Source organism: Rhinopithecus bieti, unplaced genomic scaffold, assembly GCF_001698545.2.
Source record: "Rhinopithecus bieti isolate Rb0 unplaced genomic scaffold, ASM169854v2 scaffold_11565, whole genome shotgun sequence".
Lineage (NCBI taxonomy): Eukaryota > Metazoa > Chordata > Mammalia > Primates > Cercopithecidae > Rhinopithecus > Rhinopithecus bieti.
Window position 1 is genome coordinate 1,960,268 of NW_016807049.1, and position 14,121 is coordinate 1,974,388.

The following is a 14,121-nucleotide window of genomic DNA, read 5'->3' on the forward strand; positions in this document are numbered from 1 at the left end:
TCTCTTCCACAAATGCCGTGAGTTTTTCGCCTCATTTTTTTCTTTATTTTCTCATTTTCTTCTAATTTAGTATTTTATAGGCAAAATTTTAAATATTATTTGCCACAACACTCTAATATTATTTTTCTTGAATAATGTCTTAGATTATTAAATTTTCTATCTCCCCCCTTTTTTTTCCTGCATGGCATAACCATTCCTTAGTTTTCCTAAGAAGGCCTTTAGGGGACAGCAACTCAGGAAAAATGACTATGGCATGTCAAAGGTTCATAATTATAATGGTTTATCCATGCAAACCTACCTTCATAATTTCATTCAGATTGAAATGTTCTTATTTATATCTGCACAATTATGTAATTTTCTACACAGATCTAATTGCAACCCCAGACACACTTTGATCAAATATCAATTTATATTTAGCTGGAGGAAACAAAACATTCAGACTCTATAAATCATGAGTGCTAGTATGCCATGTGTTTTAGAAATAATACTGATAAATTATGATGATAAATTCAAACCCCAATAAATAAACTTCAATATCAATCTCTGAATAATGCAAAATCCCCTTTCTATCCTAAGCAAACAAATGTTTCTCCATTCTAGGACATCCTTTAAATAAAAAGGTCTTATTATAGCTCCCTTTTAGATTTCCCCTCTGAGAGATTCATAGCATACAGTTAACTTAGAGGAAATGGATAGTTTTCTAGAAGACTATGAAGAAATAGAAAATTAATAATATGTACTCATTAAATAAATTGAGCCAATAGTGAAAATATCTCACCAAGATATTTATATAAACTTGTCCTACATATTTTATACTTTAATTCTGCCAAACATTCAAGGGATAGAAAGAGAAGAGAAAAAAGGATCAATACAATATTTATTTTATAAAGTTACTATCTTAACACCAAATTCAGGGAAAAAAAGTACTAGAAAATATATTTAAAAAGCAATCTCTGTCATTCATGAAGATGCTGATATCCTAAATACAATAACAAAGTGATAATTTTAATGATCTAGGATTTATTCCAGTATGTAATAGAAACTCAGAACCTTTGAATGCATAAAATGAACATTTGGAATATTTATACACACACATGCACACATAACTACACACACATTTGTAATCTAAAAATAGAAGGATACTGCCTTAATTTACAAAAGAACATATCAGAAATCTACAGGAAACAGGTACCTAAATTGAACCAACCTGCCAGAGAATTATCACATCCTCTTTGGAAGAATATAATGTTATCCAAAACCTCTACAATTCATAAGACCCAAACTTATGTACTCAATAAGAATTATTAGGCCTGCCATATGAGACTAAATTATAGATATATCTACATCTGTATCAGTATCTATATCTATCTACTTACCTATAGAGAGAAACTAGACTCCCCCCAACCCCCCAGATATGTTTTTCAGAATTATGGTTAATATAGTTAAGACATTAAAGAAAAGATGAATAATTTTGCCAGGTTACCGGAATTTCTAAAAGTCACTCAGATTTAAATCTTGGAGCTGAAATTATCAATATTTATAGAAATTCAGTAAGAAAAAGAAAATTAGTGACAATGAGGCAGTCAAGAAAAACTTATCTAGATGGAAACATAAAGAGAAATAAGGACTGAAAAAAAAAAAAAAAACAGACTAAAACTTATGAGAAATAAAAAGAGCCTAACTTATACGGAAGTAAAGTCCCAGAAGTAGAAGAAAAACTTCACGGGAGATAAACAAAACTTGAAAAGATAATGGCTACATAGTTTCCAAAGATGATGATAGATACCAAAGCAAAAACATTAAGAAATTAAATCCCAGGTTGGGTAAATTTTATTACATTGTACACGGTTACAGTAGTTTTAACAGTATGGTATTGATGCAAGGAGATGAATGGGCAAACATAAAGCAAATTCAGAAACAGCCTGATACACATGCTGTCAACTGATGTAAACACAGTTTACACTGAAATACAATGAAAAAAGATGGTCCTTTCCCTAAATATTTCTGAACCAATTTATTATCCATATAGAAAATAAGTGAGCTGTGAATACCAACAGCCCCCTGCCTTCTACAGCATACCCCAATATCATTTTCACAAGTAGCTTGGAACTAAGTGAGAAAGATAAATGTAAATATCAAACAAACATGTCTTCCAAAAGCTAACATAAGGACCTATTCATGTGACCTTAGAGTAGGTAGATATTTACTTTTTTGTATGGTATAAGTAATTAGTAGTCAAGTGCATGGACCTTAATTACAATTGAATACATATTTTGTATGAGTGTGTACTCTTGTAGCCCTCACCTACGCAGGACTAAAGATTTCCGGGAACAGGGCAGGTTTCTTCTTGTCCTCTCCCAGTTAATACCCCGCTCCATAACCACTATTCTAACATCTACAATCATAGTTAAGATGTATTTGTTTGAACTTCATAAATGAAGTTATTCAGAATGGAAGATTCTTCTCGTATTTTTGTGATATTTTTCCAATTTAACTCTTTTTTTTTTTTTTTTTTTTTTTTTTTTTTTTTTGAGACGAGTCTCGCTCTGTCGCCCAGGCTGGAGTTGCAGTGGCCGATCTCAGCTCTACTGCAAGCTCCGCCTCCGGGTTTATGCCATTCTCCTGCCTCAGCCTCCCGAGCTAGCTGGGACTACAGGCGCCGCCACCTCGCCCGGCTAGTTTTTTGTATTTTTTTTAGTAAGAGACGGGAGTTTTCCCATGTTAGCCAGGATGTCTTTTTTTTTTTTTTTTTTTAAGTTTTTGGAAAGTTGAAAGTTACACATGAATTTTCTTTTTATTTATTTATTTATTTATTTATTTAAATTATACTTTAAGTTCTAGGGTACATATGCACAATGTGCAGGTTTGTGACATATGTATACCTGTGCCGTGTTGGTTTCCTGCACCCATTAACTCGTCGTTCACGTTAGGTATTTCTTCTAATGCTATCCCTCCACCATCGCCCCCATCCCATGACAGGCCCCACTGTGTGATATTTCCCACCCTGTGTCCAAGTGTTCTCATTGTTCAATTCCCACCTATGAGTGAGAACATGGGGTGTTTGGTTTTTTTGTCCTTGTGATAGTTTACTCAGAATGATGGTTTCCAGCTTCATCCACTCTTTCAGTAATACCTTATTCTTTGCATTATTCTACTACATCCTTGGTCAATATTTGGTTTATTTCTTATAAAGTATTTTTGCAGAATATATAGAACATGTAAGAAGACAATGAACAATAAAGATCATTCAAACAATTTTAGTTTTGAATTTGAGATTATTCAATAGTTAATCTCAAGTTAATTTGTGAATAAGGATAAGGACTCAAGATCATTAAGAAAATGCGAGTATTTAGTGATACCATTACACAAAACAATAGAACAAAATAAAGTGATGCTACTAAGTATTGCAGAAGTGCGAGATCAATCACTGGTGGAATGTGAAACCACTTACAAAAAATATGCCCAAGAAATTTTATAGCACAGTTATTCAAAATTGCCAAGCTTTTAAACAAACAAAATTTGTTGATTATGAGTAATGTGAATAATGAATTGTAGAGTATGCAAATGATAAATCCTATATAACAATGGAAAGATAATGATCTGAATCTGTATGAGAAAGCATGGATGAATCTCAAAAGAAAAAGAGAAAAACAAACAACCCTAAACAATGCATCCAATATACCTCACTTTACAAAAAGTTCAAAAACAGGTAAAATTAAACGATGTTTCGAAAAGCGTGGTGGTTACCTTTGTGGGGAGTCGTGATTTTGATGGAACATTCAAGAGGCCTCTGAGCTCATGGAAGATTTCTGTATCTTGATTTGTGTGATGGTTACACAAATGGGCAAAAGTTCATACACCAGTGAACTTAAGATATACATACTTTATATATTGTATGTAATAGATTATACTTCAATAAAAGTCTTAAAAGAAAGTATAAAAATACCAAGGAAAAAATTTAAAAGTATGCTTAATAAACAAGTGAATAAAACAAATGACAGGCTAGGAGAAAATGCCCTCTATTCATGTTTCTACATTACGTAAACAACCTGCAATCTTATAAAAATAAATGGAAAATGAACACATTGCATTAAAAAACTTACAAACAAAACTTAAGGGTGAATTTGTGGACAAAAAGTTGCTCAACCCACTAGAAATCAGAAAAATTTAAATTTAAAAAGGGCACATTTCCGCATTTAAACCCAACCCAAAGTGTCTAGTAATAGCACATAACCAGAATGTAAATTAGCATTGCTTTGAAGAGTAATTTAGCAGTTTCTAATAAAATTGTAAATATACATGCCCCATGGCCAGCAATTCCATTTCTATATCTGGAGATGCATTCAGAATAATAATCAAGAGAATATTTATAAAGTTATTTGTTGAACAATTACTCAACTCAGCAAAAAATCAAAGACATATTAAGTATCATTTTTTAATGCACAAATGAGCACATTTTCTGCCTGAGTGTGATTTTAGATAGTAATTAAAAGAATTTTAGTATAGCTATTTATGTCATTTTTTTGGTTGAGTTCCAAAATTGTTAATGAATAAAGTAAAAGTCAAATGCACTTCATAACATGCTACCATTAATGTGAATGGAAATACACAACAACATGTAGAATGAGAGTATATACTTTAATAGATAGCCATCAATATGGAAATATATTTGAAGTATATTAGAAAGACAAAAGTTAAAAATATCGCAATCTGCATGTTGGTGTACGTGAATGTCAATGAGAGGCAAGAGAATAGAATTGGAAATATCAGATGAAGTAAAAATCTGAAGCAATCTAAATTAAACAATAAAATAATGACATTGGAAACTCTAGCTCGTCAAGATGGAGTAGCTCCATTCCTCTGAGGTCCTCTGTCTTACAGTCTGAAAATCCTTGGTTTTACAGCTAAAACAACACAACAACAAGCATAGAAAGAAGACTCTGTAACATAGAAAGAAGTGGGCCACCTCGGGAATCTCACAACTTTTCTTCTTGGATCTTACTGAATTTTCTTACAGTCTCCAATATATATCCACCAACAGGCATAGACAAAACAAAACACAAAAAAACTTCAAGAAAAGCCTGTCCCTGCCTAACCTTTCAAAGGAAAATATATTTGGCAATACCCAGCCAATACCAATGGAAAAATTACATCCCCTTGTTTGCAGTTTTAGTGGGCCAAGAGGGGAGCTGGTCTTCCAACCCAACCTCCTGCCTCACGGAAGCAAGCAATGCTCTAATTTGCTTGCTAGGTTCTATCTATAGGAGCCAGTAGTCAGCTGATCTTCCATTCCCCACTGTAAGAACCAGGTGGTGTCCTGATTCCCCACTCCTACCCAGTAACAGTGAGACTTAATTTGGTAATGCAGAAAAGAACTAGCCTCCTGTAACTCACACCCAACACACACATGCCAGCTATCAGCAGAACTGGAAATACTCACCTAACATCAGATAGACTGGACAAGATGGTAGAGGTCAGAGTTAATAAACACTTCATGTTCCCCCTACTCCTGGTGTCAGGAAGGTGCATTATGGGGCTGAACCTCCCCACCCACCTGTAAGGAATAAGACTGAGCAAGGCAAGGTAGAGTCAATTGACACTCTTATTCTATTATCCGTGTTATCAGTGCGACCAAGTGGGGAAGTGAACCTACACCTTACAACCAGCATCAGTGAAGAATAATGAGGTGCTGAGAGGCACGGCTAATTGGCACTCCCCTGCACCCTCCCTTCCTCTGGTGTCACTGAGGCCCAGTGGGGAGCTGGGCTTCCTACCCCACCCTAGAGGAACAAAGCAGAATTTGCCAGCCCTCTATTTCCCCACACCATGGTTGCTGCAGGGCCCAATAGGGAGCAAGGAGGTATTGGCAATTGGTACCTAAGTTTTGCCAGGAAATTGTCAGTAGGGCCAAGAGGCAGTTAATCTTTGACCGCACCTGTTTGCAATGAGCTGGTGTGAGTTACTGCCCCACTTTTGCTTGAGTGGTGCTGGCAGGCCCTGTGAAAAGCTAAATGGTCACACTCACGTAGTCCTCACCTTCACTTCAACAGAGGAACCTCCTGCTAATATAAAAAAAATTAAATAGGATCCTGCATTTCATAATATAGTATCGAAAATGTCCAGATTAAAATTTAAAAATAACTTTACCTACCATGAACCAAGAAAATCCCAACAAGAATGAGAAAAGACGATTGATGCCAAAAACTACATTAATGATTATGTTAGAATTGTCTAAGAAAGGTTTTACAGTCGGCTGGGCGCGGTGGCTCAAGCCTGTAATCCCAGCACTTTGGGAGGCCGAGACGGGCGGATCACAAGGTCAGGAGATCGAGACCACCCTGGCTAATACGGTGAAACCCCGTCTCTACTAAAGAATACAAAAAACTAGCCGGGCGACGAGGTGGGCGCCTGTAGTCCCAGCTACTTGGGAGGCTGAGGCAGGAGAATGGCGTAAACCCGGGAGGCGGAGCTTGCAGTGAGCTGAGATCCGGCCACCGCACTCCAGCCTGGGCGACAGAGCGAGACTCCGCCTCAAAAAAAAACAAACAAACAAACAAAAAAAAAATTTAAAAAAAAGAAAGGTTTTACAGTCATCATCATAATTATAAAAAACTTCAACAAGCCATTACAAATTCTTTTAAAAATCTTTAAAAAATTAAAAAAATTCAAGAATAAAGTAAAAGTTAACAAAAACAAAGAAAATAATAGAATTGGAAAATACAATAATCATGACAGATATCTTCCTAGATTTTCTGAATGGAGTGGAGTGGAGATTTCACCAGTCCAGTGAAATTGAGGAAAGGTCAGTGAAACTAACTCACCGTGAACAGAGAGACAAGTGATTGGGATTGTGCGGGGAGAGTTTCAAGAAGCAGAAGGTAATGATAAAGAAAGCTAACATTTGTGTCATTGGAGTTACAGAAGTAAAGGGGAGAAAGAGCAAGACTTACATATTGGCAGAAATAATGACTAAAATCTGTCCAAACTTGAGAATACTGCCAAGGATGAGGAGAAATTGAATTACTTGTTCACTGATGTTGAGAAGCGAAAATGGTACAGGAACTACAGAAAACGATTTGGTAGTTGTTGGAAAAAAGTAACCTGCACTCTGAGGCACTGATTGCAGATAAACGAAAATGTATATTCACACAAAAACCTGTACACAAATGTTCATAGTAGTTTATTGATAATGGCTAGAGCCCAGAAACAACCCACGTGTCCTTTGATTGATGAATGATTAAATAAACCTTCGTACATCAATTCTACGAAATACTACTTGCCAATATAAAGGGAAAAAACTATGGGCACGCACAATAGCTTGTATGAATCTTGGGGGAATTATCCTGTGCTGAAAACATCCCCCAAAGTCAGAAATGTATGATTGCATTATATAACATTTTTAAATAACAAAATTACAGAAATGGAGAATAGGGAAGTTGTTGCAAAGAGTTAGAAACGGTGGGAGAAGGGTGTTGACAGGGAGGGGGTGCAGCCATAAAAGGGTAAGATGAAGCCTGCTTTTGGTGAAGGAGTTATTCTGCACCTTGACTGTATCAATGTCAATCCCCTGACTGTGATTTCACACTGTGGTTTTGCAATATATTGCCCTTGAACGGACTTCACTAGAGTGTATGTGGTCTATTGGTGTTATTTCTTACAGCTCCATATGAATCTACAGTTTTCTAAAATACAAAAAAGTTCAGTTACAATATATCTTCGCACTGACAACAACGAGCTGAATTCTAGTATCGATTTAATTGATCTTCCGTGAACTGAAGACTAAGATCAATTTAATTCTGTGATTTTGAGGTTTCAAAAGAGAATAATGGTTAGAAGTGGACTCCTTTTTGGTTTGTACCAGCTTCCGTTGTTAACATAATGGAAATATGAAATAAATATAAAAATTTCCATTAAATAACAAAATAAACATCTTTCTCCTACAAAAAAATTATACAAGAACGCAAAACAAAGAAGAAGCAACGACAACAACAAAATAAGAAAAACAAGGACTACATCAGTCTGCATTTCACAATCTGATTTTTTTATCCACTAGGAAGATTTGTTTCCCACACTTAAAAACCTTCCGTTTCCTCCTTTCATCACGCCCTGCTTAGCACCCAGCTTCACTTGATTCTCCTGGGTGATCATGTGCTTCTCTAGGACAAAGACAATGGTCTTTTTATTTTCGTATTTCTAAGTCCATGTGTGTTTTTTGTATGTTTTCTTTTTAACTTAAATTTCCAATATAAGATATATTGAACATGAAATGGGAAATTTGTAAGAATTGATGTTTATTATAACTGCTAATTTAGCTGCCACAAAATACATAATAGACACACAACCATTGGATTCTCTATAGAAAATCGACATGGGAATTTAAATAAAATTATTGTAAAATGTATTAACATAAAATGAGAAATAACAATTATGGTGTTTAAAATACGTAAGAAAATCACACAATAGTCCCTCCTTATCCATAAGGAATATGTTCTAAGACCCCCAATGACTGCCTGAAACCACGGATAGTACCAAACCCTGTACACACTACTTTTTTTCTCTGCTTGTATACCTATATATAAAGTTTAAGTTATAGATTAGGCAAAGTAAGAGAGCAAGAAAAATGACTCAAAATAGAACAATTATAACAATATAATGTAATGAAAATTAATGGGAATGTGGTTTCACATTCTTATTGAACTGTACTCACCCTTTTCCTCATAATGAGATGAAGTGAATGAGGTAAGTGATGTAGTGTTTAAAATGTATGAATTTTTAAATATTGTATCTCATTTAATTTTTGAGACAGGATCTCACTCTGTCACCCAGGCTGGAGTGCAGTGGCACGATCATAGCTCATTGCAGCCTCAACCTCCCTGGGCTCAGGTGATCCTCCCACCTCAGCCTCCCATGAAGCTGGGACTACAGGCATGCATCACCACACCCGTTTTTTGTCTTCTTTATACAGAGGAGGTTTCACTATGTTGCCTAGGTGGGTCCTGAACTCCTGCGCTCAAGTGATCCTCCCACCTTGGCCTCCCAAAGTGTTAGGAATACAGGCATGAGCCATCATGCCCAGATTATTTATTTCTGGAAATTTTTATTTAATACTTTCAGACTATGTTTGATCTTGGGTCACTAAAACCACAGAGAGTGAAACATCAGATAGAAAGGAACCACTATTATTTTCTTCCAGAAAGTCATTGGTTTTTTAGGCTGTAATTCATGCACAGACTTCAATGATCCATTAACCTTCTAAAAAATATTTTGTGAACATGTACCTGTTCATCTCATATTTTTTAGAAGATGTTAAATCGTTTTTGTATGTATATAATACAGGCCTCCAAGATGTCCCAAAAGCTGAGATTTACTGCATTAGGCATACTTACATGAAAACTCAAAGTATTTTCGAATACTCTTTGAGTGTAGAAAAAGAGCAAGAAGACTTAATTGTAAATATAGTGTGATGTAACTGGCAATATAATGATAACCCAAGGTTTATAGAGAGTTTGATATTTCTGTGATGAGGTAACCATTAATATGAGGGTTTCTAAAATTTCTCTCTACTTTCTATGTTCTCTCTCAGATTATTTCTCCTCCACTTTCAGGAACTTCCCCTGCTTGGTACACCTGCTCTGTCAGATCCCCTGGTGGCTGCTGGAATGAAAACTGGAAGGAAATGAGGACAGGAGGAATTTAACGGGTAATTACATTTCTCACCAGAAAATTTTTCGTGAGCGTACTTAAAGGAAGGGCATCAGGGGACACAACCTGACACCCTTTCAAAAAATTACATGAATTAAGTCACTTTTTTCTTTTTCGAGGAATAGCATATCTTTTTTATGATATATTGAGTATTTTCTTAAAATTTTTATTTAAAGAGAACTAACAAATTTGTTCACATTTCAATACTAATCACTGGTCAGTAATAATTACTGATAAATGCTTCATTTACGGTAAAGGGATAGATTATTTGCACCATTTCTGTATAGTTACCTCTTTTATCAAAGGTTATATGCTTTGATAAATAGGACACACTGTCTACATATTCACACACAAAGCATCAAATATCATATGTATGGAATAAATATGTGATATATGTGTGAATATAATTACATGCTCTAATTTTTAAAAATACACAATAGCAGCACTATAAAATTAAAAGGAATACACAATAAGTTTGACATTTGGAACATATACAACCTATGCTGGAACATTAAAGAGAGGTAAGATATGGGTAAATGAAAAGAAGACATGGAAACATTCCAGGTTGCAGGTATGCATACAAGCATCCAAAAAAGGAGACCAGTTTATAAAGTCATGTTACCAGAATTTTCACAATGGTGACACTGCAAAATCCCTTTAGCTATTCTCATTTTCAAGAAATCATACGAAAGAAAGCTAAGTATATATTGTATTATTCAACCTTTTTTGGCCAAAATAATGTACTTTCCTTCTTTAACCATAGGAATTAATACTAGGTGAAGACAGATGTTTCTAAGTTCATGTCTGCCGTGGTCTTACCTAAAGTGAGTTGCCATGACAACTTATGCAGCACCTGATTTAATTGGATAAAAAGTTTTTTTGTTTTTTTGTTTTTAGCTCATTGTCTTTATCCACTAACGATCAACTTTTAATTCTTCTTAATGTTCCAGGCCACAAGTATAATTAACAAGAATGTTACCTATTTATTTCATTTTTTTTTCAGTTATTAGAAGAAATATACACAGCACATTTTTCTCTATCAGCATCCCTCCTTCCATGTATACATGTTCTGTCATGTATTTCCCTCCATTTTAAAATTTGGAGGCTCAGTATCCTTTTGTTTTCTTCTTTATGTCTAAAAGAAGCTCTCAAAAAAAAAAAAAAAAAAAAAGCAAAAGTGTTCTTTCCACCATTCACAGATTTCATTATCTTCTCTGTTTGTGTGTGTGTGTGGTAGAGGGTCAGTAGGGAAAGTGGAATCAGGTATAGGGCTTTAAAGAGGATTTAAAATAGACATTTCAACTACCACCTGTGGGATGGTGTAGGAGCAGATAACTATGCTTCATCTTATCAACCTGGTTACTTAACTCAGTGTAACAGATCAGAATTACTAAATTAACAATCCTATAATTTGCTTTTCCGGGCAATCCTCTTGTTATTCATCCTATTTTATAGTTGTAGTTATAGTTCCCAACAGATTAATGCTGACCATGTCTTTGCCACGTGGTTACTCTTTGGAACCCTTTATTTTCACTGAATGTTCAAAACATGTTCTTACATCTCTCCTGTTTGAAAAATTAAGTAAGCAAATATTTAACTAACTGAAGGCTTTAAAAACTTATTTTGACCGGGCGCGGTGGCTCACGCCTGTAATCCCAGCACTTTGGGAGGCCAAGGTGGGCAGATCACGAGGTCAGGAGATCAAGACCATCCTGACTAACACGGTGAAACTCCGTCTTTATTAAAAATACAAAAAATTAGCCAGGCGTGGTAGCGGGCACCTGCAGTCCCAGCTACTCGGGAGGCTGAGGTAGGAGAATGGCGTGAACCCTCTGTCTCAAACAAACAAACAAACAAAACCCTCTTGTTTTAGGATATGTTCAAATAATAATTGAAAGAACAGAGGAAAAATGAATGATTGTCTTTCTTTTGTATCTCATAAAAGCATAAACCACCTTTAATGAGGAAAAAAAGTATTGAGCTACTGAAATCATTTTATCAAAGCTCATATCTGGCAACAAAATAAGAATGGGGCATTTATTTATTATTGTCATTATTATTCATATGTTTCAAGTTTTCTTCTGATAAAAGAATAAACAATAGAAAAGGGGAAAATAAGCACAGTTAACTATGTACTTATTTCTTCAAATATCCAGAAGACCTCAATGTTAAGTGTTGTATGTATGCATCCAATAATGTTATAAACATATACTTCAAAATATATATTTAATGCAAATATGATGTTCATATTCTGATATTGTAACGTAGCTTCTCAGTATGTAATATGTCTTTAAACATTTTACAATGTCAGTTTTAATTTTATCTTACTTTGAAAAAATATTTATATATTGAGAGATAGCTATGTGATTTCCAATGTTTACTATTGAAGGCATGGTCAAAGTAAACATGGTGGTAAACTACTTTACAAAGGATTTTTTATATGTGTATTAACCAAAGGGAATATGTATTTAAGTTTTGCAGTAAAAGTTATCTTTGAGAATTAATAGAGAAGCTTATATATTTGTTATTTGGTATGTTTGATTATTATAAAATTAATTAAGACTCAACTTATACTTGCAAATGCCAAACTTAACTAAAAATGCATTCTGGAAAAAAAAAGTCTCCCTAGCACTACTTTCTACTTGTTTCTACCTTCTAATAAAAACAAAATTAACAGCAATTTCTATGTGACCCTTTCCCGAAAGGTTCATTAATTCATCACATTAAAATTGTAGATTAATTAAGATCAAAATTACATATTTACAATATTTAGACCTTCTACTTCTTAATAAGATTTTATTACCTCTTACAGTAATTTTTAGATTATTACTGTTGTTGCCTTTTGTTTTGTGATGCTTATAAACAGAATAATTTATTTCACTATAGTTTAAAATGATCACTTTGGTTAAAATGAATTTATCACCATTAATGGTACATTAAAATTTTATAACCAGATACCTTATTGAATTTGCTTTTATGTGTTCTGTCATATATTTTAACATAGAAAGGATAACTTTGTGTTTTCCTTTCCATTTATGTAGAGCTAATTTATACTTTGAATGATTGTATTGGTTATTATGCTCAAAGTAATAGCCACAATTAATAAAGCAATGTTATTTAATAATGGTGATAAGTATATTTGTGTTGTTCTTTATTTTACAGGTATATTTGCAATACTTTATCATAAATAATTATTCTAAGTTTTTTGTTTTTGATATATATCCATTTTCCTGTTACCATAATAAAATCCCCTTATATTATCAGGAGTATATGCTGAAACTCTATATTTGGAAATTATAATTTCTCTTCTGATTTTATTATGGTTAAAATATCACCACCTTCTAATTTGTTTGCATTTCTTGAATTAATCTTCCATGTTAATAATATACTGTCTTTAATATGTTACTAGATTATATTAAGACTAATTTATAAATTTTGTTTGAATATTCATGATAATATATGAACCCAGCCAACCAACGCATTCATAACAGATTCAGAGAGGAAAACACGTCGACCTCTCCAGAGAGTGGTGACATTTCCAGCTTGATATGGTAACGTGATGGTGACCTTCAGAGAGCATAAATATGTGTGCCATCTCAAGTGCAATTCCTTATAGACCCAGCTTGGTTCTTCTCCAATGTCTCCTTTTGGAGTTGTACCTGATTTTATTTCCAGTTTTCATTCGAATCCACTGGGGAATGGAATGATTTCGCTTTCGTTTCTTGGCCAGGAATCGCTTAATCCTGAAAGTCTTGTGAGAAGACATGGTGAGAAGCAGAATCAAGAACACACCATGATGGCGGAGAAAGGAAAAGAGCAACATTTTTAATAAAACCAACTTTTAAAATAAAATCTTGTGTGAAGCATCCAATTATATATTTTAAATATGTAAAAGATCGAGTTTAGTCGCCTTGGAAGGTTATTATGAAATAAGAACTATACATTTTGTTTGTATAAAGAAAAACAGAACTTGAAAATGAAAAGGATCTCAAGAGGTCTTGAGGGGCCAACTTACGTTGAAATTCAATAATTTGCTTGGGAAATTTTGTGATTTCCCATATACTCTAGCTTCTTGTGCAATTAGCTAGAAGAGTGACACAACATCGAGGTCCCAAAGTTGTAGTACAGATGTAAGGAAAAAGAGTCAAGGGCATCGAATGCTTAAAAGAGTAAGTATAATCGCTAAGGAGACAGGCATATCTGTCAGAGAAATATAGAACCGACTCTTGATTTTGCCCATTGGAAATGTTGACAGAGCAAAAACTTATTATAGAATAATACCGAAAATGTTTATTTTAAACATTGAAGCAATTCATCTTTTCTTGGATTAATGTTTCTCTCCTTAGTATATATAATATTTACTTTTTTACTTGTAGTGGCTCAGTCAGTGCAATTGCTCAAGTGTCCTACTTCTTACCA

The 14,121-nt window shown here is 34.2% G+C and overlaps 1 pseudogene across 1 annotated transcript; it reads right to left on the reverse strand.

Moving 5' to 3' along the window:
* Positions 1-13,168: 13,168 nt before the first annotated feature.
* Positions 13,169-13,488, reverse strand: LOC108534424 (60S ribosomal protein L39 pseudogene; annotated as a pseudogene). The gene has a single exon (XR_001886972.1). The product of XR_001886972.1 is annotated as a 60S ribosomal protein L39 pseudogene (transcript).
* Positions 13,489-14,121: the final 633 nt, after the last annotated feature.